Raw genomic sequence first — 21281 nt, 5'->3', positions numbered from 1 at the left:
CGCTAGCAGATATAACCGTTTCTCGACGTTTTCGAACTCAGGGAACAAGTTGCACACTTCTGAGATGCATTTGGGCAACTTTGTCAGAAATGAGTTTTTTGCCTACAGAGACATGCCTATTTGCGCAGTAGTACAGACTCTGAGTATGTAACTGGGCTGGATGAAATCAGCATTTCTCTTGCTTCCCTGTGCGTAGGGAAGCTCAGTTTTAGTCACAGTAACTCCCACAAGTGTCTCTTCAGTGTGTTCCCATTTCCTTAGAAACAGTGTATTTGCTGGGAGAAAAGTGCATTACTGTGCGCTTTCACCGTTCAGCAAATACATGTGTAGAAGCACAGCGCTAGCAGAAACGACCGTTTCTCGACGTTTTCTAACTCAGGAACAAGTTGCACACTTCTGAGATGCATTTGGGCAACTTTGTCAGAAATGAGTTTTTTGCCTAAAGAGACATGCCTATTTGCGCAGTAGTACAGATTCTGAGTATGTAACTGGGCTTGATGAAATCAGCATTTCTCTTGCTTCCCTGTGCGTAGGGAAGCTCAGTTTTAGTCACAGTAGCTCCCACAAGTGTCTCCTCAGTGTGTTCCCATTTCCTTAGAAACAGTGTATTTGCTGGGAGAAAAGTGCATTACTGTGCGCTTTCACCGTTCAGCAAATACATGTGTAGAAGCACAGCACTAGCAGAAACGACCGTTTCTCGACGTTTTCTTACTCAGGGAACAAGTTGCACACTTCTGAGATGCATTTGGGCAACTTTGTCAGAAATGAGTTTTTTGCCTACAGAGACATGCCTATTTGCGCAGTAGTACAGATTCTGAGTATGTAACTGGGCTTGATGAAATCAGCATTTCTCTTGCTTCCCTGTGCGTAGGGAAGCTCAGTTTTAGTCACAGTAGCTCCGACAAGTAACTCCTCAGTGTGTTCCCATTTCCTTAGAAACAGTGTATTTGCTGGGAGAAAAGTGCATTACTCTGCGCTTTCACCGTTCAGCAAATACATGTGTAGAAGCACAGCGCTAGCAGAAACGAACGTTTCTCGACGTTTTCTAACTCAGGGAACAAGTTGCACACTTCTGAGTTGCATTTGGGCAACATTGACAGAAATGAGTTTTTTGCCTACAGAGACATGCCTATTTGCGCAGTAGTACAGATTCTGAGTATGTAACTGGGCTGGATGAAATCAGCATTTCTCTTGCTTCCCTGTGCGTAGGGAAGCTCAGTTTTAGTCACAGTAGCCCCCACAAGTGTCTCCTCTGTGTGTTCCCATTTCCTTAGAAACAGTGTATTTGCTGGGAGAAAAGTGCATTACTGTGCACTTTCACCGTGCAGCAAGTACATGTGTAGAAGCACAGCGCTAGCAGAAACGAACGTTTCTCGACGTTTTCTAACACATGGAACAAGTTGCACACTTCTGAGATGCATTTGGGCAACTTAGTCCGAAATGAGTTTTTTGCCTACAGAGACATGCCTATTTGCGCAGTAGTACAGATTCTGAGTATGTAACTGGGCTTGATGAAATCAGCATTTCTCTTGCTTCCCTGTGCGTAGGGAAGCTCAGTTTTAGTCACAGTAGCTCCCACATGTGTCTCCTCAGTGTGTTCCCATTTCCTTAGAAACAGTGTATTTGCTGGGAGAAAAATGCATTATTGTGTGCTTTCACCGTTCAGCAAATACATGTGTAGAAGCACAGCGTTAGATGATATGACCGTTTCTCGACGTTTTCTAACTCAGGGAACAAGTTGCACACTTCTGAGATGCATTTGGGCAACTTTGTCAGAAATGAGTTTTTTGCCTACAGAGACATGCCTATTTGCGCAGTAATACAGATTCTGAGTATGTAACTGGGCTTGATGAAATCAGCATTTCTCTTGCTTCCCTGTGCGTAGGGAAGCTCAGTTTTAGTCACAGTAGCTCCCACAAGTGTCTCCTCAGTGTGTTCCCATTTTCTTAGAAACAGTGTATTTGCTGGGAGAAAAGTGCATTACTGTGAGCTTTCACCGTTCAGCAAATACATGTGTAGAAGCACAGCGCTAGCAGAAACGAACGTTTCTCGACGTTTTCTAACACAGGGAACAAGTTGCACACTTCTGAGATGCATTTGGGCACCTTTGTCAGAAATGAGTTTTTTGCCTACAGAGACATGCCTATTTGCGCAGTAGTACAGATTCTGAGTATGTAACTGGGCTTGATGAAATCAGCATTTCTCTTGCTTCCCTGTGCGTAGGGAAGCTCAGTTTTAGTCACAGTAGCTCCCACAAGTGTCTCCTCAGTGTGTTCCCATTTCCTTAGAAACAGTGTATTTGCTGGGAGAAAAGTGCATTACTGTGCGCTTTCACCGTTCAGCAAATACATGTGTAGAAGCACAGCGTTAGCAGATATAACCGTTTCTCGACGTTTTCTATCTCAGGGAACAAGTTGCACACTTCTGAGATGCATTTGGGCAACTTTGTCAGAAATGAGTTTTTTGCCTACAGAGACATGCCTATTTGCGCAGTAGTACAGATTCTGAGTATGTAACTGGGCTTGATGAAATCAGCATTTCTCTTGCTTCCCTGTGCGTAGGGAAGCTCAGTTTTAGTCACAGTAGCTCAAACAAGTGTCTCCTTAGTGTGTTCCCATTTCCTTAGAAACTGTATTTGCTGGGAGAAAAGTGCATTACTGTGCGCTTTCACCGTTCAGCAAATACATGTGTAGAAGCACTGTGCTAGCAGAAACGAACGTTTCTCGACGTTTTCTAACTCAGGGAACAAGTTGCACACTTCTGAGATGCATTTGGGCAACTTTGTCAGAAATGAGTTTTTTGCCTACAGAGACATGCCTATTTGCGCAGTAGTACAGATTCTGAGTATGTAAATGGGCTTGATGAAATCAGCATTTCTCTTGCTTCCCTGTGTGTAGGGAAGCACAGTTTTAGTCACAGTAGCTCCCACAAGTGTCTCCTCAGTGTGTTCCCATTTCCTTAGAAACAGTCTTAGAAACAGTGTATTTGCTGGGAGAAAAGGGCATTACTGTGCGCTTTCACCGTTCAGCTAATACATGTGTAGAAGCACAGCGCTAGCAGAAAAGACCGTTTCTCGACGTTTTCTAACTCAGGGAACAAGTTGCACAGTTCTGAGATGCATTTGGGCAACTTTTGCCTACAGAGACATGCCTATTTGCGCAGTAGTACAGATTCTGAGTATGTAACTGGGCTTGATGAAATCAGCATTTCTCTTGCTTCCCTGTGCGTAGGGAAGCTCAGTTTTAGTCACAGTAGCTCCCACAAGTGTCTCCTCAGTGTGTTCCCATTTCCTTAGAAACAGTGTATTTGCTGGGAGAAAAGTGCCTTAATTTGCGCTTTCACCGTTCTGCAAATACATGTGTAGAAGCACAGCGCTAGCAGAAACGACCGTTTCTCGACGTTTTCTAACTCAGGGAACAAGTTGCACACTTCTGAGATGCATTTGGGCAACTTTGTCAGAAATGAGTTTTTTGCCTACAGAGACATGCCTATTTGCGCAGTAGTACAGATTCTGCGTATGTAACTGGGCTTGATGAAATCAGCATTTCTCTTGCATCCCTGTGCGTAGGGAAGCTCAGTTTTAGTCACAGTAACTCCCACAAGTGTCTCCTCAGTGTGTTCCCATTTCCTTAGAAACAGTGTATTTGCTGGGAGAAAAGTGCCTTACTGTGCGCTTTCACCGTTCAGCAAATACATGTGTAGAAGCACAGTGCTAGCAGAAACGAACGTTTCTCGACGTTTTCTAACTCAGGAAACAAGTTTCACACTTCTGAGATGCATTTGGGCAACTTTGTCAGAAATGAGTTTTTTGCCTAAAGAGACATGCCTATTTGCGCAGTAGTACAGATTCTGAGTATGTAACTGCGCTTGATGAAATCAGCATTTCTCTTGCTTCCCTGTGTGTAGGGAAGCTCAGTTTTAGTCACAGTAGCTCCCACAAGTAACTCCTCAGTGTGTTCCCATTTCCTTAGAAACAGTGTATTTGCTGGGAGAAAAGTGCATTACTGTGCGCTTTCACCGTTCAGCAAATACATGTGTAGAAGCACAGCGCTAGCAGAAACGACCGTTTCTCGACGTTTTCTAACTCAGGGAACAAGTTGCACACTTCTGAGATGCATTTGGGCAACTTTGTCAGAAATGAGTTTTTTGCCTACAGAGACATGCCTATTTGCGCAGTAGTACAGATTCTGAGTATGTAACTGGGCTGGATGAAATCAGCATTTCTCTTGCTTCCCTGTGCGTAAGGAAGCTCAGTTTTAGTCACAGTAGCTCCCACAAGTGTCTCCTCAGTGTGTTCCCATTTCCTTAGAAACAGTGTATTTGCTGGGAGAAAAGTGCATTACTGTGCGCTTTCACCGTTCAGCAAATACATGTGTAGAAGCACAGCGCTAGCAGAAACGACCGTTTCTCGACGTTTTCTAACTCAGGGAACAAGTTGCACACTTCTGAGATGCATTTGGGCAACTTTGTCAGAAATGAGTTTTTTGCCTAAAGAGACACGCCTATTTGCCCAGTAGTACAGATTCTGAGTATGTAACTGGGCGTGATGAAATCAGCATTTCTCTTGCTTCCCTGTGCGTAGGGAAGCTCAGTTTTAGTCACAGTAGCTCCCACAAGTGTCTTCTCAGTGTGTTCCCATTTCCTTAGAAACAGTGTATTTGCTGGGAGAAAAGTGCATTACTGTGCGCTTTCACCGTTCAGCAAATACATGTGTAGAAGCACAGCGCTAGCAGAAACGACCGTTTCTCGACGTTTTCTAACTCAGGGAACAAGTTGCACACTTCTGAGATGCATTTGGGCAACTTTTTCAGAAATGAGTTTTTTGCCTACAGAGACATGCCTATTTGCGCAGTAGTACAGATTCTGAGTATGTAACTGGGCTGGATGAAATCAGCATTTCTCTTGCTTCCCTATGCGTAAGGAAGCTCAGTTTTAGTCACAGTAGCTCCCACAAGTGTCTCCTCAGTGTGTTCCCATTTCCTTAGAAACAGTGTATTTGCTGGGAGAAAAGTGCATTACTGTGCGCTTTCACCGTTCAGCAAATACATGTGTAGAAGCACAGCGCTAGCAGAAACGACCGTTTCTCGACGTTTTCTAACTCAGGGAACAAGTTGCATACTTCTGAGATGCATTTGGGCAACTTTGTCAGAAATGAGTTTTTTGCCTACAGAGACATGCCTATTTGCGCAGTAGTACAGATTCTGAGTATGTAACTGGGCTTGATGAAATCAGCATTTCTCTTGCTTCCCTGTGCGTAGGGAAGCTCAGTTTTAGTCACAGTAGCTCCCACAAGTGTCTCCTCAGTGTGTTCCCATTTCCTTAGAAACAGTGTATTTGCTGGGAGAAAAGTGCATTACTGTGCGCTTTCACCGTTCAGCAAATACATGTGTAGAAGCACAGCGCTAGCAGAAACGACCGTTTCTCGACGTTTTCTAACTCAGGGAACAAGTTGCACACTTCTGACATGCATTTGGGCAACTTTGTCAGAAATGAGTTTTTTGCCTAAAGAGACACGCCTATTTGCGCAGTAGTACAGATTCTGAGTATGTAACTGGGCGTGATGAAATCAGCATTTCTCTTGCTTCCCTGTGCGTAGGGAAGCTCAGTTTTAGTCACAGTAGCTCCCACAAGTGTCTCCTCAGTGTGTTCCCATTTCCTTAGAAACAGTGTATTTGCTGGGAGAAAAGTGCATTACTGTGCGCTTTCACCGTTCAGCAAATACATGTGTAGAAGCACAGCGCTAGCAGAAACGACCGTTTCTCGACGTTTTCTAACTCAGGGAACAAGTTGCACACTTCTGAGATGCATTTGGGCAACTTTGTCAGAAATGAGTTTTTTGCCTATAGAGACACGCCTATTTGCGCAGTAGTACAGATTCTGAGTATGTAACTGGGCGTGATGAAATCAGCATTTCTCTTGCTTCCCTGTGCGTAGGGGAGCTCTGTTTTAGTCACAGTAGCTCCCACAAGTGTCTTCTCAGTGTGTTCCCATTTCCTTAGAAACAGTGTATTTGCTGGGAGAAAAGTGCATTACTGTGCGCTTTCACCGTTCAGCAAATACATGTGTAGAAGCACAGCGCTAGCAGAAACGAACGTTTCTCGACGTTTTCTAACTCAGGGAACAAGTTGCACACTTCTGAGGTGCATTTGGGCAACTTTGTCAGAAATGAGTTTTTTGCCTACAGAGACATGCCTATTAGCGCAGTAGTACAGATTCTGAGTATGTAACTGGGCTTGATGAAATCAGCATTTCTCTTGCTTCCCTGTGCGTAGGGAAGCTCAGTTTTAGTCACAGTAGCTCCCACAAGTGTCTCCTCAGTGTGTTCCCATTTCCTTAGAAACAGTGTATTTGCTGGGAGAAAAGTGCATTACTGTGCGCTTTCACCGTTCAGCAAATACATGTGTAGAAGCACAGCGCTAGCAGAAAAGACCGTTTCTCGACGTTTTCTAACTCAGAGAACAAGTTGCACACTTCTGAGATGCATTTGGGCAACTTTTTCAGAAATGAGTTTTTTGCCTACAGAGACATGCCTATTTGCGCAGTAGTAGAGATTCTGAGTATGTAACTGGGCTGGATGAAATCAGCATTTCTCTTGCTTCCCTGTGCGTAAGGAAGCTCAGTTTTAGTCACAGTAGCTCCCACAAGTGTCTCCTCAGTGTGTTCCCATTTCCTTAGAAACAGTGTATTTGCTGGGAGAAAAGTGCATTACTGTGCGCTTTCACCGTTCAGCAAATACATGTGTAGAAGCACAGCGCTAGCAGAAACGACCGTTTCTCGACGTTTTCTAACTCAGGGAACAAGTTGCACACTTCTGAGATGCATTTGGGCAACTTTGTCAGAAATGAGTTTTTTGCCTACAGAGACATGCCTATTTGTGCAGTAGTACAGATTCTGAGTATGTAACTGGGCTTGATGAAATCAGCATTTCTCTTGCTTCCCTGTGCGTAGGGAAGCTCAGTTTTAGTCCCAGTAGCTCCCACAAGTGTCTCCTCAGTGTGTTCCCATTTCCTTAGAAACAGTGTATTTGCTGGGAGAAAAGTGCATTACTGTGCGCTTTCACCGTTCAGCAAATACATGTGTAGAAGCACAGCGCTAGCAGAAACGACCGTTTCTCGACGTTTTCTAACTCAGGGAACAAGTTGCACACTTCTGAGATGCATTTGGGCAACTTTGTCAGAAATGAGTTTTTTGCCTAAAGAGACACGCCTATTTGCGCAGTAGTACAGATTCTGAGTATGTAACTGGGCGTGATGAAATCAGCATTTCTCTTGCTTCCCTGTGCGTAGGGAAGCTCAGTTTTAGTCACAGTAGCTCCCACAAGTGTCTCCTCAGTGTGTTCCCATTTCCTTAGAAACAGTGTATTTGCTGGGAGAAAAGTGCATTACTGTGCGCTTTCACCGTTCAGCAAATACATGTGTAGAAGCACAGCGCTAGCAGAAACGACCGTTTCTCGACGTTTTCTAACTCAGGGAACAAGTTGCACACTTCTGAGGTGCATTTGGGCAACTTTGTCAGAAATGAGTTTTTTGCCTACAGAGACATGCCTATTAGCGCAGTAGTACAGATTCTGAGTATGTAACTGGGCTTGATGAAATCAGCATTTCTCTTGCTTCCCTGTGCGTAGGGAAGCTCAGTTTTAGTCACAGTAGCTCCCACAAGTGTCTCCTCAGTGTGTTCCCATTTCCGTAGAAACAGTGTATTTGCTGGGAGAAAAGTGCATTACTGTGCGCTTTCACCGTTCAGCAAATACATGTGTAGAAGCACAGCGCTAGCAGAAACGACCGTTTCTCGACGTTTTCTAACTCAGGGAACAAGTTGCACACTTCTGAGATGCATTTGGGCAACTTTGTCAGAAATGAGTTTTTTGCCTACAGATACATGCCTATTTGCGCAGTAGTACAGATTCTGAGTATGTAACTGGGCTTGATGAAATCAGCATTTCTCTTGCTTCCCTGTGCGTAGGGAAGCTCAGTTTTAGTCACAGTAGCTCCAACAAGTAACTCCTCAGTGTGTTCCCATTTCCTTAGAAACAGTGTATTTGCTGGGAGAAAAGTTCATTACTGTGCGCTTTCACCGTTCAGCAAATACATGTGTAGAAGCACAGCGCTAGCAGAAACGACCGTTTCTCGACGTTTTCTAACTCAGGGAACAAGTTGCACACTTCTGAGATGCATTTGGGCAACTTTGTCAGAAATGAGTTTTTTGCCTACAGAGACATGCCTATTTGTGCAGTAGTACAGATTCTGAGTATGTAACTGGGCTTGATGAAATCAGCATTTCTCTTGCTTCCCTGTGCGTAGGGAAGCTCAGTTTTAGTCCCAGTAGCTCCCACAAGTGTCTCCTCAGTGTGTTCCCATTTCCTTAGAAACAGTGTATTTGCTGGGAGAAAAGTGCATTACTGTGCGCTTTCACCGTTCAGCAAATACATGTGTAGAAGCACAGCGCTAGCAGAAACGACCGTTTCTCGACGTTTTCTAACTCAGGGAACAAGTTGCACACTTCTGAGATGCATTTGGGCAACTTTGTCAGAAATGAGTTTTTTGCCTAAAGAGACACGCCTATTTGCCCAGTAGTACAGATTCTGAGTATGTAACTGGGCGTGATGAAATCAGCATTTCTCTTGCTTCCCTGTGCGTAGGGAAGCTCAGTTTTAGTCACAGTAGCTCCCAAAAGTGTCTCCTCAGTGTGTTCCCATTTCCTTAGAAACAGTGTATTTGCTGGGAGAAAAGTGCATTACTGTGCGCTTTCACCGTTCAGCAAATACATGTGTAGAAGCACAGCGCTAGCAGAAACGACCGTTTCTCGACGTTTTCTAACTCAGGGAACAAGTTGCACACTTCTGAGGTGCATTTGGGCAACTTTGTCAGAAATGAGTTTTTTGCCTACAGAGACATGCCTATTAGCGCAGTAGTACAGATTCTGAGTATGTAACTGGGCTTGATGAAATCAGCATTTCTCTTGCTTCCCTGTGCGTAGGGAAGCTCAGTTTTAGTCACAGTAGCTCCCACAAGTGTCTCCTCAGTGTGTTCCCATTTCCTTAGAAACAGTGTATTTGCTGGGAGAAAAGTGCATTACTGTGCGCTTTCACCGTTCAGCAAATACATGTGTAGAAGCACAGCGCTAGCAGAAACGACCGTTTCTCGACGTTTTCTAACTCAGGGAACAAGTTGCACACTTCTGAGATGCATTTGGGCAACTTTGTCAGAAATGAGTTTTTTGCCTACAGAGACATGCCTATTTGCGCAGTAGTACAGATTCTGAGTATGTAACTGGGCTTGATGAAATCAGCATTTCTCTTGCTTCCCTGTGCGTAGGGAAGCTCAGTTTTAGTCACAGTAGCTCCAACAAGTAACTCCTCAGTGTGTTCCCATTTCCTTAGAAACAGTGTATTTGCTGGGAGAAAAGTTCATTACTGTGCGCTTTCACCGTTCAGCAAATACATGTGTAGAAGCACAGCGCTAGCAGAAACGACCGTTTCTCGACGTTTTCTAACTCAGGGAACAAGTTGCACACTTCTGAGATGCATTTGGGCAACTTTGTCAGAAATGAGTTTTTTGCCTACAGAGACATGCCTATTTGCGCAGTAGTACAGATTCTGAGTATGTAACTGGGCTGGATGAAATCAGCATTTCTCTTGCTTCCCTGTGCGTAAGGAAGCTCAGTTTTAGTCACAGTAGCTCCCACAAGTGTCTCCTCAGTGTGTTCCCATTTCCTTAGAAACAGTGTATTTGCGGGGAAAAAAGTGCATTACTGTGCGCTTTCACCGTTCAGCAAATACATGTGTAGAAGCACAGCGCTAGCAGAAACGACCGTTTCTCGACGTTTTCTAACTCAGGGAACAAGTTGCACACTTCTGAGATGCATTTGGGCAACTTTGTCAGAAATGAGTTTTTTGCCTACAGAGACATGCCTATTTGCGCAGTAGTACAGATTCTGAGTATGTAACTGGGCGTGATGAAATCAGCATTTCTCTTGCTTCCCTGTGCGTAGGGAAGCTCAGTTTTAGTCACAGTAGCTCCCACAAGTGTCTTCTCAGTGTGTTCCCATTTCCTTAGAAACAGTGTATTTGCTGGGAGAAAAGTGCATTACTGTGCGCTTTCACCGTTAAGCAAATACATGTGTAGAAGCACAGCGCTAGCAGAAACGAACGTTTCTCGACGTTTTCTAACTCAGGGAACAAGTTGCACACTTCTGAGATGCATTTGGGCAACTTTGTCAGAAATGAGTTTTTTGCCTACAGAGACATGCCTATTAGCGCAGTAGTCCAGATTCTGAGTATGTAACTGGGCTTGATGAAATCAGCATTTCTCTTGCTTCCCTGTGCGTAGGGAAGCTCAGTTTTAGTCACAGTAGCTCCCACAAGTGTCTCCTCAGTGTGTTCCCATTTCCTTAGAAACAGTGTATTTGCTGGGAGAAAAGTGCATTACTGTGCGCTTTCACCGTTCAGCAAATACATGTGTAGAAGCACAGCGCTAGCAGAAACGACCGTTTCTCGACGTTTTCTAACTCAGGGAACAAGTTGCACACTTCTGAGATGCATTTGGGCAACTTTGTCAGAAATGAGTTTTTTGCCTACAGAGACATGCCTATTTGCGCAGTAGTACAGATTCTGAGTATGTAACTGGGCTTGATGAAATCAGCATTTCTCTTGCTTCCCTGTGCGTAGGGAAGCTCAGTTTTAGTCACAGTAGCTCCCACAAGTGTCTCCTCAGTGTGTACCCATTTCCTTAGAAACAGTGTATTTGCTGGGAGAAAAGTGCATTAATGTGCGCTTTCACCGTTCTGCAAATACATGTGTAGAAGCACAGCGCTAGCAGAAACGACCGTTTCTCGACGTTTTCTAACTCAGGGAACAAGTTGCACACTTCTGAGATGCATTTGGGCAACTTTGTCCGAAATGAGTTTTTTGCCTACAGAGACATGCCTATTTGCGCAGTAGTACAGATTCTGCGTATTTAACTGGGCTTGATGAAATCAGCATTTCTCTTGCTTCCCTGTGCGTAGGGAAGCTCAGTTTTAGTCACAGTAGCTCCCACAAGTGTCTCCTCAGTGTGTTCCCATTTCCTTAGAAACAGTGTATTTGCTGGGAGAAAAGTGCATTACTGTGCGCTTTCACCGTTCAGCAAATACATGTGTAGAAGCACAGTGCTAGCAGAAACGAACGTTTCTTGACGTTTTCTAACTCAGGAAACAAGTTTCACACTTCTGAGATGCATTTGGGCAACTTTGTCAGAAATGAGTTTTTTGCCTAAAGAGACATGCCTATTTGCGCAGTAGTACAGATTCTGAGTATGTAACTGGGCTTGATGAAATCAGCATTTCTCTTGCTTCCCTGTGCGTAGGGAAGCTCAGTTTTAGTCACAGTAGCTCCCACAAGTAACTCCTCAGTGTGTTCCCATTTCCTTAGAAACAGTGTATTTGCTGGGAGAAAAGTGCATTACTGTGCGCTTTCACCGTTCAGCAAATACATGTGTAGAAACACAGCGCTAGCAGAAACGACCGTTTCTCGACGTTTTCTAACTCAGGGAACAAGTTGCACACTTCTGAGATGCATTTGGGCAACTTTGTCAGAAATGAGTTTTTTGCCTACAGAGACATGCCTATTTGCGCAGTAGTACAGATTCTGAGTATGTAACTGGGCTGGATGAAATCAGCATTTCTCTTGCTTCCCTGTGCGTAAGGAAGCTCAGTTTTAGTCACAGTAGCTCCCACAAGTGTCTCCTCAGTGTGTTCCCATTTCCTTAGAAACAGTGTATTTGCTGGGAGAAAAGTGCATTACTGTGCGCTTTCACCGTTCAGCAAATACATGTGTAGAAGCACAGCGCTAGCAGAAACGACCGTTTCTCGACGTTTTCTAACTCAGGGAACAAGTTGCACACTTCTGAGATGCATTTGGGCAACTTTGTCAGAAATGAGTTTTTTGCCTAAAGAGACATGCCTATTTGCGCAGTAGTACAGATTCTGAGTATGTAACTGGACGTGATGAAATCAGCATTTCTCTTGCTTCCCTGTGCGTAGGGAAGCTCAGTTTTAGTCACAGTAGCTCCCACAAGTGTCTTCTCAGTGTGTTCCCATTTCCTTAGAAACAGTGTATTTGCTGGGAGAAAAGTGCATTACTGTGCGCTTTCACCGTTCAGCAAATACATGTGTAGAAGCACAGCGCTAGCAGAAACGAACGTTTCTCGACGTTTTCTAACTCAGGGAACAAGTTGCACACTTCTGAGGTGCATTTGGGCAACTTTGTCAGAAATGAGTTTTTTGCCTACAGAGACATGCCTATTTGCGCAGTAGTACAGATTCTGAGTATGTAACTGGGCTTGATGAAATCAGCATTTCTCTTGCTTCCCTGTGCGTAGGGAAGCTCAGTTTTAGTCACAGTAGCTCCCACAAGTGTCTCCTCAGTGTGTTCCCATTTCCTTAGAAACAGTGTATTTGCTGGGAGAAAAGTGCATTACTGTGCGCTTTCACCGTTCAGCAAATACATGTGTAGAAGCACAGCGCTAGCAGAAACGACCGTTTCTCGACGTTTTCTAACTCAGGGAACAAGTTGCACACTTCTGAGATGCATTTGGGCAACTTTGTCAGAAATGAGTTTTTTGCCTAAAGAGACATGCCTATTTGCGCAGTAGTACAGATTCTGAGTATGTAACTGGGCGTGATGAAATCAGCATTTCTCTTGCTTCCCTGTGCGTAGGGAAGCTCAGTTTTAGTCACAGTAGCTCCCAGTAGTGTCTTCTCAGTGTGTTCCCATTTCCTTAGAAACAGTGTATTTGCTGGGAGAAAAGTGCATTACTGTGCGCTTTCACCGTTCAGCAAATACATGTGTAGAAGCACAGCGCTAGCAGAAACGAACGTTTCTCGACGTTTTCTAACTCAGGGAACAAGTTGCACACTTCTGACATGCATTTGGGCAACTTTGTCAGAAATGAGTTTTTTGCCTACAGAGACATGCCTATTTGCGCAGTAGTACAGATTCTGAGTATGTAACTGGGCTTGATGAAATCAGCATTTCTCTTGCTTCCCTGTGCGTAGGGAAGCTCAGTTTTAGTCACAGTAGCTCCCACAAGTGTCTCCTCAGTGTGTTCCCATTTCCTTAGAAACAGTGTATTTGCTGGGAGAAAAGTGCATTACTGTGCGCTTTCACCGTTCAGCAAATACATGTGTAGAAGCACAGCGCTAGCAGAAACGACCGTTTCTCGACGTTTTCTAACTCAGGGAACAAGTTGCACACTTCTGAGATGCATTTGGGCAACTTTGTCAGAAATGAGTTTTTTGCCTAAAGAGACATGCCTATTTGCGCAGTAGTACAGATTCTGAGTATGTAACTGGGCGTGATGAAATCAGCATTTCTCTTGCTTCCCTGTGCGTAGGGAAGCTCAGTTTTAGTCACAGTAGCTCCCAGTAGTGTCTTCTCAGTGTGTTCCCATTTCCTTAGAAACAGTGTATTTGCTGGGAGAAAAGTGCATTACTGTGCGCTTTCACCGTTCAGCAAATACATGTGTAGAAGCACAGCGCTAGCAGAAACGAACGTTTCTCGACGTTTTCTAACTCAGGGAACAAGTTGCACACTTCTGACATGCATTTGGGCAACTTTGTCAGAAATGAGTTTTTTGCCTACAGAGACATGCCTATTTGCGCAGTAGTACAGATTCTGAGTATGTAACTGGGCTTGATGAAATCAGCATTTCTCTTGCTTCCCTGTGCGTAGGGAAGCTCAGTTTTAGTCACAGTAGCTCCCACAAGTGTCTCCTCAGTGTGTTCCCATTTCCTTAGAAACAGTGTATTTGCTGGGAGAAAAGTGCATTACTGTGCGCTTTCACCGTTCAGCAAATACATGTGTAGAAGCACAGCGCTAGCAGAAACGACCGTTTCTCGACGTTTTCTAACTCAGGGAACAAGTTGCACACTTCTGAGATGCATTTGGGCAACTTTGTCAGAAATGAGTTTTTTGCCTACAGATACATGCCTATTTGCGCAGTAGTACACATTCTGAGTATGTAACTGGGCTTGATGAAATCAGCATTTCTCTTGCTTCCCTGTGCGTAGGAAAGCTCAGTTTAGTCACAGTAGCTCCCACAAGTGTCTCCTCAGTGTGTTCCCATTTCCATAGAAACAGTGAATTTGCTGGGAGAAAAGTGCATTACTGTGCGCTTTCACCGTTCAGCAAATACATGTGTGGAAGCACAGCGCTAGCAGAAACGACCGTTTCTCGACGTTTTCTAACTCAGGGAACAAGTTGCACACTTCTGAGATGCATTTGGGCAACTTTGTCCGAAATGAGTTTTTTGCCTACAGAGACATGCCTATTCGCGCAGTAGTACAGATTCTGAGTATGTAACTGGGCTGGATGAAATCAGCATTTCTCTTGCTTCCCTGTGCGTAGGGAAGCTCAGTTTTAGTCACAGTAGCTCCCACACGTGTCTCCTCAGTGTGTTCCCATTTCCTTAGAAACAGTGTATTTGCTGGGAGAAAAGTGCATTACTGTGCGCTTTCACCGTTCAGCAAATACATGTGTGGAAGCACAATGCTAGCAGAAACGACCGTTTCTCGACGTTTTCTAACTCAGGGAACAAGTTGCACACTTCTGAGATGCATTTGGGCAACTTTGTCCGAAATGAGTTTTTTGCCTACAGAGACATGCCTATTTAGCGCAGTAGTACAGATTCTGAGTATGTAACTGGGCTTGATGAAATCAGATTTCTCTTGCTTCCCTGTGCCTAGGGAAGCTCAGTTTTAGTCACAGTAGCTCCCACAAGTGTCTCCTCAGTGTGTTCCCATTTCCTTAGAAACAGTGTATTTACTGGGAGAAAAGTGCATTACTGTGCGCTTTCACCGTTCAGCAAATACATGTGTAGAAGCACAGCGCTAGCAGAAACGACCGTTTCTCGACGTTTTCTAACTCAGGGAACAAGTTGCACACTTCTGAGATGCATTTGGGCAACTTTGTCCGAAATGAGTTTTTTGCCTACAGAGACATGCCTATTTGCGCAGTAGTACAGATTCTGAGTATGTAACTGGGCTTGATGAAATCAGCATTTCTCTTGCTTCCCTGTGCGTAGGGAAGCTCAGTTTTAGTCACAGTAGCTCCCACAAGTGTCTCCTCAGTGTGTTCCCATTTCCATAGAAACAGTGAATTTGCTGGGAGAAAAGTGCATTACTGTGCGCTTTCACCGTTCAGCAAATACATGTGTGGAAGCACAATGCTAGCAGAAACGACCGTTTCTCGACGTTTTCTAACTCAGGGAACAAGTTGCACACTTCTGAGATGCATTTGGGCAACTTTGTCCGAAATGAGTTTTTTGCCTACAGAGACATGCCTATTTAGCGCAGTAGTACAGATTCTGAGTAAGTAATTGGGCTGGATGAAATCAGCATTTCTCTTGCTTCCCTGTGCGTAGGGAAGCTCAGTTTTAGTCACAGTAGCTCCCACAAGTGTCTCCTCAGTGTGTTCCCATTTCCTTAGAAACAGTGTATTTGCTGGGAGAAAAGTGCATTACTGTGCGCTTTCACCGTTCAGCAAATACATGTGTAGAAGCACAGCGCTAGCAGAAACGACCGTTTCTCGACTTTTTCTAACTCAGGGAACAAGTTGCACACTTCTGACATGCATTTGGGCAACTTTGTCAGAAATGAGTTTTTTGCCTACAGAGACATGCCTATTAGCGCAGTAGTACAGATTCTGAGTATGTAACTGGGCTTGATGAAATCAGCATTTCTCTTGCATCCCTGTGCGTAGGGAAGCTCAGTTTTAGTCACCGTAGCTCCCACAAGTGTCTCCTCAGTGTGTTCCCATTTCCTTAGAAACAGTGTATTTGCTGGGAGAAAAGTGCATTACTGTGCGCTTTCACCGTTCAGCAAATACATGTGTAGAAGCACAGCGCTAGCAGAAACGACCGTTTCTCGACGTTTTCTAACTCAGGGAACAAGTTGCACACTTCTGAGATGCATTTGGGCAACTTTGTCCGAAATGAGTTTTTTGCCTACAGAGACATGCCTATTTGCGCAGTAGTACAGATTCTGAGTATGTAACTGGGCTTGATGAAATCAGCATTTCTCTTGCTTCCCTGTGCGTAGGGAAGCTCAGTTTTAGTCACAGTAGCTCCCACAAGTGTCTCCTCAGTGTGTTCCCATTTCCATAGAAACAGTGTATTTGCTGGGATAAAAGTGCATTACTGTGCGCTTTCACCGTTCAGCAAATACATTTGTGGAAGCACAATGCTAGCAGAAACGACCGTTTCTCGACGTTTTCTAACTCAGGGAACAAGCTGCACACTTCTAAGATGCATTTGGGCAACTTTGTCCGAAATGAGTTTTTTGCCTACAGAGACATGCCTATTTAGCGCAGTAGTACAGATTCTGTGTATGTAACTGGGCTGGATGAAATCAGCATTTCTCTTGCTTCCCTGTGCGTAGGGAAGCTCAGTTTTAGTCACAGTAGCTCCCACAAGTGTCTCCTCAGTGTGTTCCCATTTCCTTAGAAACAGTGTATTTACTGGGAGAAAAGTGCATTACTGTGCGCTTTCACCGTTCAGCAAATACATGTGTAGAAGCACAGCGCTAGCAGAAACGACCATTTCTCGACGTTTTCTAACTCAGGGAACAAGTTGCACACTTCTGAGATGCATTTGGGCAACTTTGTCAGAAATGAGTTTTTTGCCTACAGAGACATGCCTATTTGCGCAGTAGTACAGATTCTGAGTATGTAACTGGGCTTGATGAAATCAGCATTTCTCTTGCATCTCTGTGCGTAGGGAAGCTCAGTTTTAGTCACAGTAGCTCCCTCAAGTGTCTCCTCAGTGTGTTCCCATTTCCATAGAAACAGTGAATTTGCTGGGAGAAAAGTGCATTACTGTGCGCTTTCACCGTTCAGCAAATACATGTGTGGAAGCACAATGCTAGCAGAAACGACCGTTTCTCGACGTTTTCTAACTCAGGGAACAAGTTGCACACTTCTGAGATGCATTTGGGCAACTTTGTCCGAAATGAGTTTTTTGCCTACAGAGACATGCCTATTTAGCGCAGTAGTACAGATTCTGAGTATGTAACTGGGCTGGATGAAATCAGCATTTCTCTTGCTTCCCTGTGCGTAGGGAAGCTCAGTTTTAGTCACAGTAGCTCCCACAAGTGTCTCCTCAGTGTTTTCCCATTTCCTTAGAAACAGTGTATTTGCTGGGAGAAAAGTGCATTACTGTGCGCCTTCACCGTTCAGCAAATACATGTGTAGAAGCACAGCGCTAGCAGAAACGACCGTTTCTCGACGTTTTCTAACTCAGGGAACAAGTTGCACACTTCTGAGATGCATTTGGGCAACTTTGTCAGAAATGAGTTTTTTGCCTACAGATACATGCCTATTTGCGCAGTAGTACACATTCTGAGTATGTAACTGGGCTTGATGAAATCAGCATTTCTCTTACTTCCCTGTGCGTAGGGAAGCTCAGTTTTAGTCACAGTAGCTCCCACAAGTAACTCCTCAGTGTGTTCCCATTTCCTTAGAAACAGTGTATTTGCTGGGAGAAAAGTGCATTACTGTGCGCTTTCACCGTTCAGCAAATACATGTGTAGAAGCACAGCGCTAGCAGAAACGACCGTTTCTCGACGTTTTCTAACTCAGGGAACAAGTTGCACACTTCTGAGATGCATTTGGGCAACTTTGTCCGAAATGAGTTTTTTGCCTACAGAGACATGCCTATTTGCGCAGTAGTACAGATTCTGAGTATGTAACTGGGCTTGATGAAATCAGCATTTCTCTTGCTTCCCTGTGCGTAGGGAAGCTCAGTTTTAGTCACAGTAGCTCCCACAAGTGTCTCCTCAGTGTGTTCCCATTTCCATAGAAACAGTGTATTTGCTGGGATAAAAGTGCATTACTGTGCGCTTTCACCGTTCAGCAAATACATTTGTGGAAGCACAATGCTAGCAGAAACGACCGTTTCTCGACGTTTTCTAACTCAGGGAACAAGCTGCACACTTCTAAGATGCATTTGGGCAACTTTGTCCGAAATGAGTTTTTTGCCTACAGAGACATGCCTATTTAGCGCAGTAGTACAGATTCTGTGTATGTAACTGGGGTGGATGAAATCAGCATTTCTCTTGCTTCCCTGTGCGTAGGGAAGCTCAGTTTTAGTCACAGTAGCTCCCACAAGTGTCTCCTCAGTGTGTTCCCATTTCCTTAGAAACAGTGTATTTACTGGGAGAAAAGTGCATTACTGTGCGCTTTCACCGTTCAGCAAATACATGTGTAGAAGCACAGCGCTAGCAGAAACGACCGTTTCTCGACGTTTTCTAACTCAGGGAACAAGTTGCACACTTCTGAGATGCATTTGGGCAACTTTGTCAGAAATGAGTTTTTTGCCTACAGAGACATGCCTATTTGCGCAGTAGTACAGATTCTGAGTATGTAACTGGGCTTGATGAAATCAGCATTTCTCTTGCATCTCTGTGCGTAGGGAAGCTCAGTTTTAGTCACAGTAGCTCCCACAAGTGTCTCCTCAGTGTGTTCCCATTTCCATAGAAACAGTGAATTTGCTGGGAGAAAAGTGCATTACTGTGCGCTTTCACCGTTCAGCAAATACATGTGTGGAAGCACAATGCTAGCAGAAACGACCGTTTCTCGACGTTTTCTAACTCAGGGAACAAGTTGCACACTTCTGAGATGCATTTGGGCAACTTTGTCCGAAATGAGTTTTTTGCCTACAGAGACATGCCTATTTAGCGCAGTAGTACAGATTCTGAGTATGTAACTGGGCTGGATGAAATCAGCATTTCTCTTGCTTCCCTGTGCGTAGGGAAGCTCAGTTTTAGTCACAGTAGCTCCCACAAGTGTCTCCTCAGTGTTTTCCCATTTCCTTAGAAACAGTGTATTTGCTGGGAGAAAAGTGCATTACTGTGCGCTTTCACCGTTCAGCAAATACATGTGTAGAAGCACAGCGCTAGCAGAAACGACCGTTTCTCGACGTTTTCTAACTCAGGGAACAAGTTGCACACTTCTGAGATGCATTTGGGCAACTTTGTCAGAAATGAGTTTTTTGCCTACAGATACATGCCTATTTGCGCAGTAGTACACATTCTGAGTATGTAACTGGGCTTGATGAAATCAGCATTTCTCTTACTTCCCTGTGCGTAGGGAAGCTCAGTTTTAGTCACAGTAGCTCCCACAAGTAACTCCTCAGTGTGTTCCCATTTCCTTAGAAACAGTGTATTTGCTGGGAGAAAAGTGCATTACTGTGCGCTTTCACCGTTCAGCAAATACATGTGTAGAAGCACAGCGCTAGCAGAAACGACCGTTTCTCGACGTTTTCTAACTCAGGGAACAAGTTGCACACTTCTGAGATGCATTTGGGCAACTTTGTCCGAAATGAGTTTTTTGCCTACAGAGACATGCCTATTTGCGCAGTAGTACAGATTCTGAGTATGTAACTGGGCTTGATGAAATCAGCATTTCTCTTGCTTCCCTGTGCGTAGGGAAGCTCAGTTTTAGTCACAGTAGCTCCCACAAGTGTCTCCTCAGTGTGTTCCCATTTCCATAGAAACAGTGTATTTGCTGGGATAAAAGTGCATTACTGTGCGCTTTCACCGTTCAGCAAATACATGTGTGGAAGCACAATGCTAGCAGAAACGACCGTTTCTCGACGTTTTCTAACTCAGGGAACAAGCTGCACACTTCTAAGATGCATTTGGGCAACTTTGTCCGAAATGAGTTTTTTGCCTACAGAGACATGCCTATTTAGCGCAGTAGTACAGATTCTGTGTATGTAACTGGGCTGGATGAAATCAGCATTTCTCTTGCTTCCCTGTGCGTAGGGAAGCTCAGTTTTAGTCACAGTAGCTCCCACAAGTGTCTCCTCAGTGTGTTCCCATTTCCTTAGAAACAGTGTATTTACTGGGAGAAAAGTGCATTACTGTGCGCTTTCACCGTTCAGCAAATACATGTGTAGAAGCACAGCGCTAGCAGAAACGACCGTTTCTCGACGTTTTCTAACTCAGGGAACAAGTTGCACACTTCTGAGATGCATTTGGGCAACTTTGTCAGAAATGAGTTTTTTGCCTACAGAGACATGCCTATTTGCGCAGTAGTACAGATTCTGAGTATGTAACTGGGCTTGATGAAATCAGCATTTCTCTTGCATCTCTGTGCGTAGGGAAGCTCAGTTTTAGTCACAGTAGCTCCCACAAGTGTCTCCTCAGTGTGTTCCCATTTCCATAGAAACAGTGAATTTGCTGGGAGAAAAGTGCATTACTGTGCGCTTTCACCGTTCAGCAAATACATGTGTGGAAGCACAATGCTAGCAGAAACGACCGTTTCTCGACGTTTTCTAACTCAGGGAACAAGTTGCACACTTCTGAGATGCATTTGGGCAACTTTGTCCGAAATGAGTTTTTTGCCTACAGAGACATGCCTATTTAGCGCAGTAGTACAGATTCTGAGTATGTAACTGGGCTGGATGAAATCAGCATTTCTCTTGCTTCCCTGTGCGTAGGGAAGCTCAGTTTTAGTCACAGTAGCTCCCACAAGTGTCTCCTCAGTGTTTTCCCATTTCCTTAGAAACAGTGTATTTGCTGGGAGAAAAGTGCATTACTGTGCGCTTTCACCGTTCAGCAAATACATGTGTAGAAGCACAGCGCTAGCAGAAACGACCGTTTCTCGACGTTTTCTAACTCAGGGAACAAGTTGCACACTTCTGAGATGCATTTGGGCAACTTTGTCAGAAATGAGTTTTTTGCCTACAGATACATGCCTATTTGCGCAGTAGTACACATTCTGAGTATGTAACTGGGCTTGATGAAATCAGCATTTCTCTTGCTTCCCTGTGCGTAGGGAAGCTCAGTTTTAGTCACAGTAGCTCCCACAAGTAACTCCTCAGTGTGTTCCCATTTCCTTAGAAACAGTGTATTTGCTGGGAGAAAAGTGCATTACTGTGCGCTTTCACCGTTCAGCAAATACATGTGTAGAAGCACAGCGCTAGCAGAAACGACCGTTTCTCGACATTTTCTAACTCAGGGAACAAGTTGCACACTTCTGAGATGCATTTGGGCAACTTTGTCAGAAATGAGTTTTTTGCCTACAGAGACATGCCTATTTGCGCAGTAGTACAGATTCTGAGTATGTAACTGGGCTGGATGAAATCAGCATTTCTCTTGCTTCCCTGTGCGTAAGGAAGCTCAGTTTTAGTCACAGTAGCTCCCACAAGTGTCTCCTCAGTGTGTTCCCATTTCCTTAGAAACAGTGTATTTGCTGGGAGAAAAGTGCATTACTGTGCGCTTTCACCGTTCAGCAAATACATGTG

Source organism: Acomys minous, assembly GCF_964271855.1.
Source record: "Acomys minous genome assembly, contig: scaffold_24, whole genome shotgun sequence".
Lineage (NCBI taxonomy): Eukaryota > Metazoa > Chordata > Mammalia > Rodentia > Muridae > Acomys > Acomys minous.
This window is presented reverse-complemented; position numbering follows the sequence as displayed.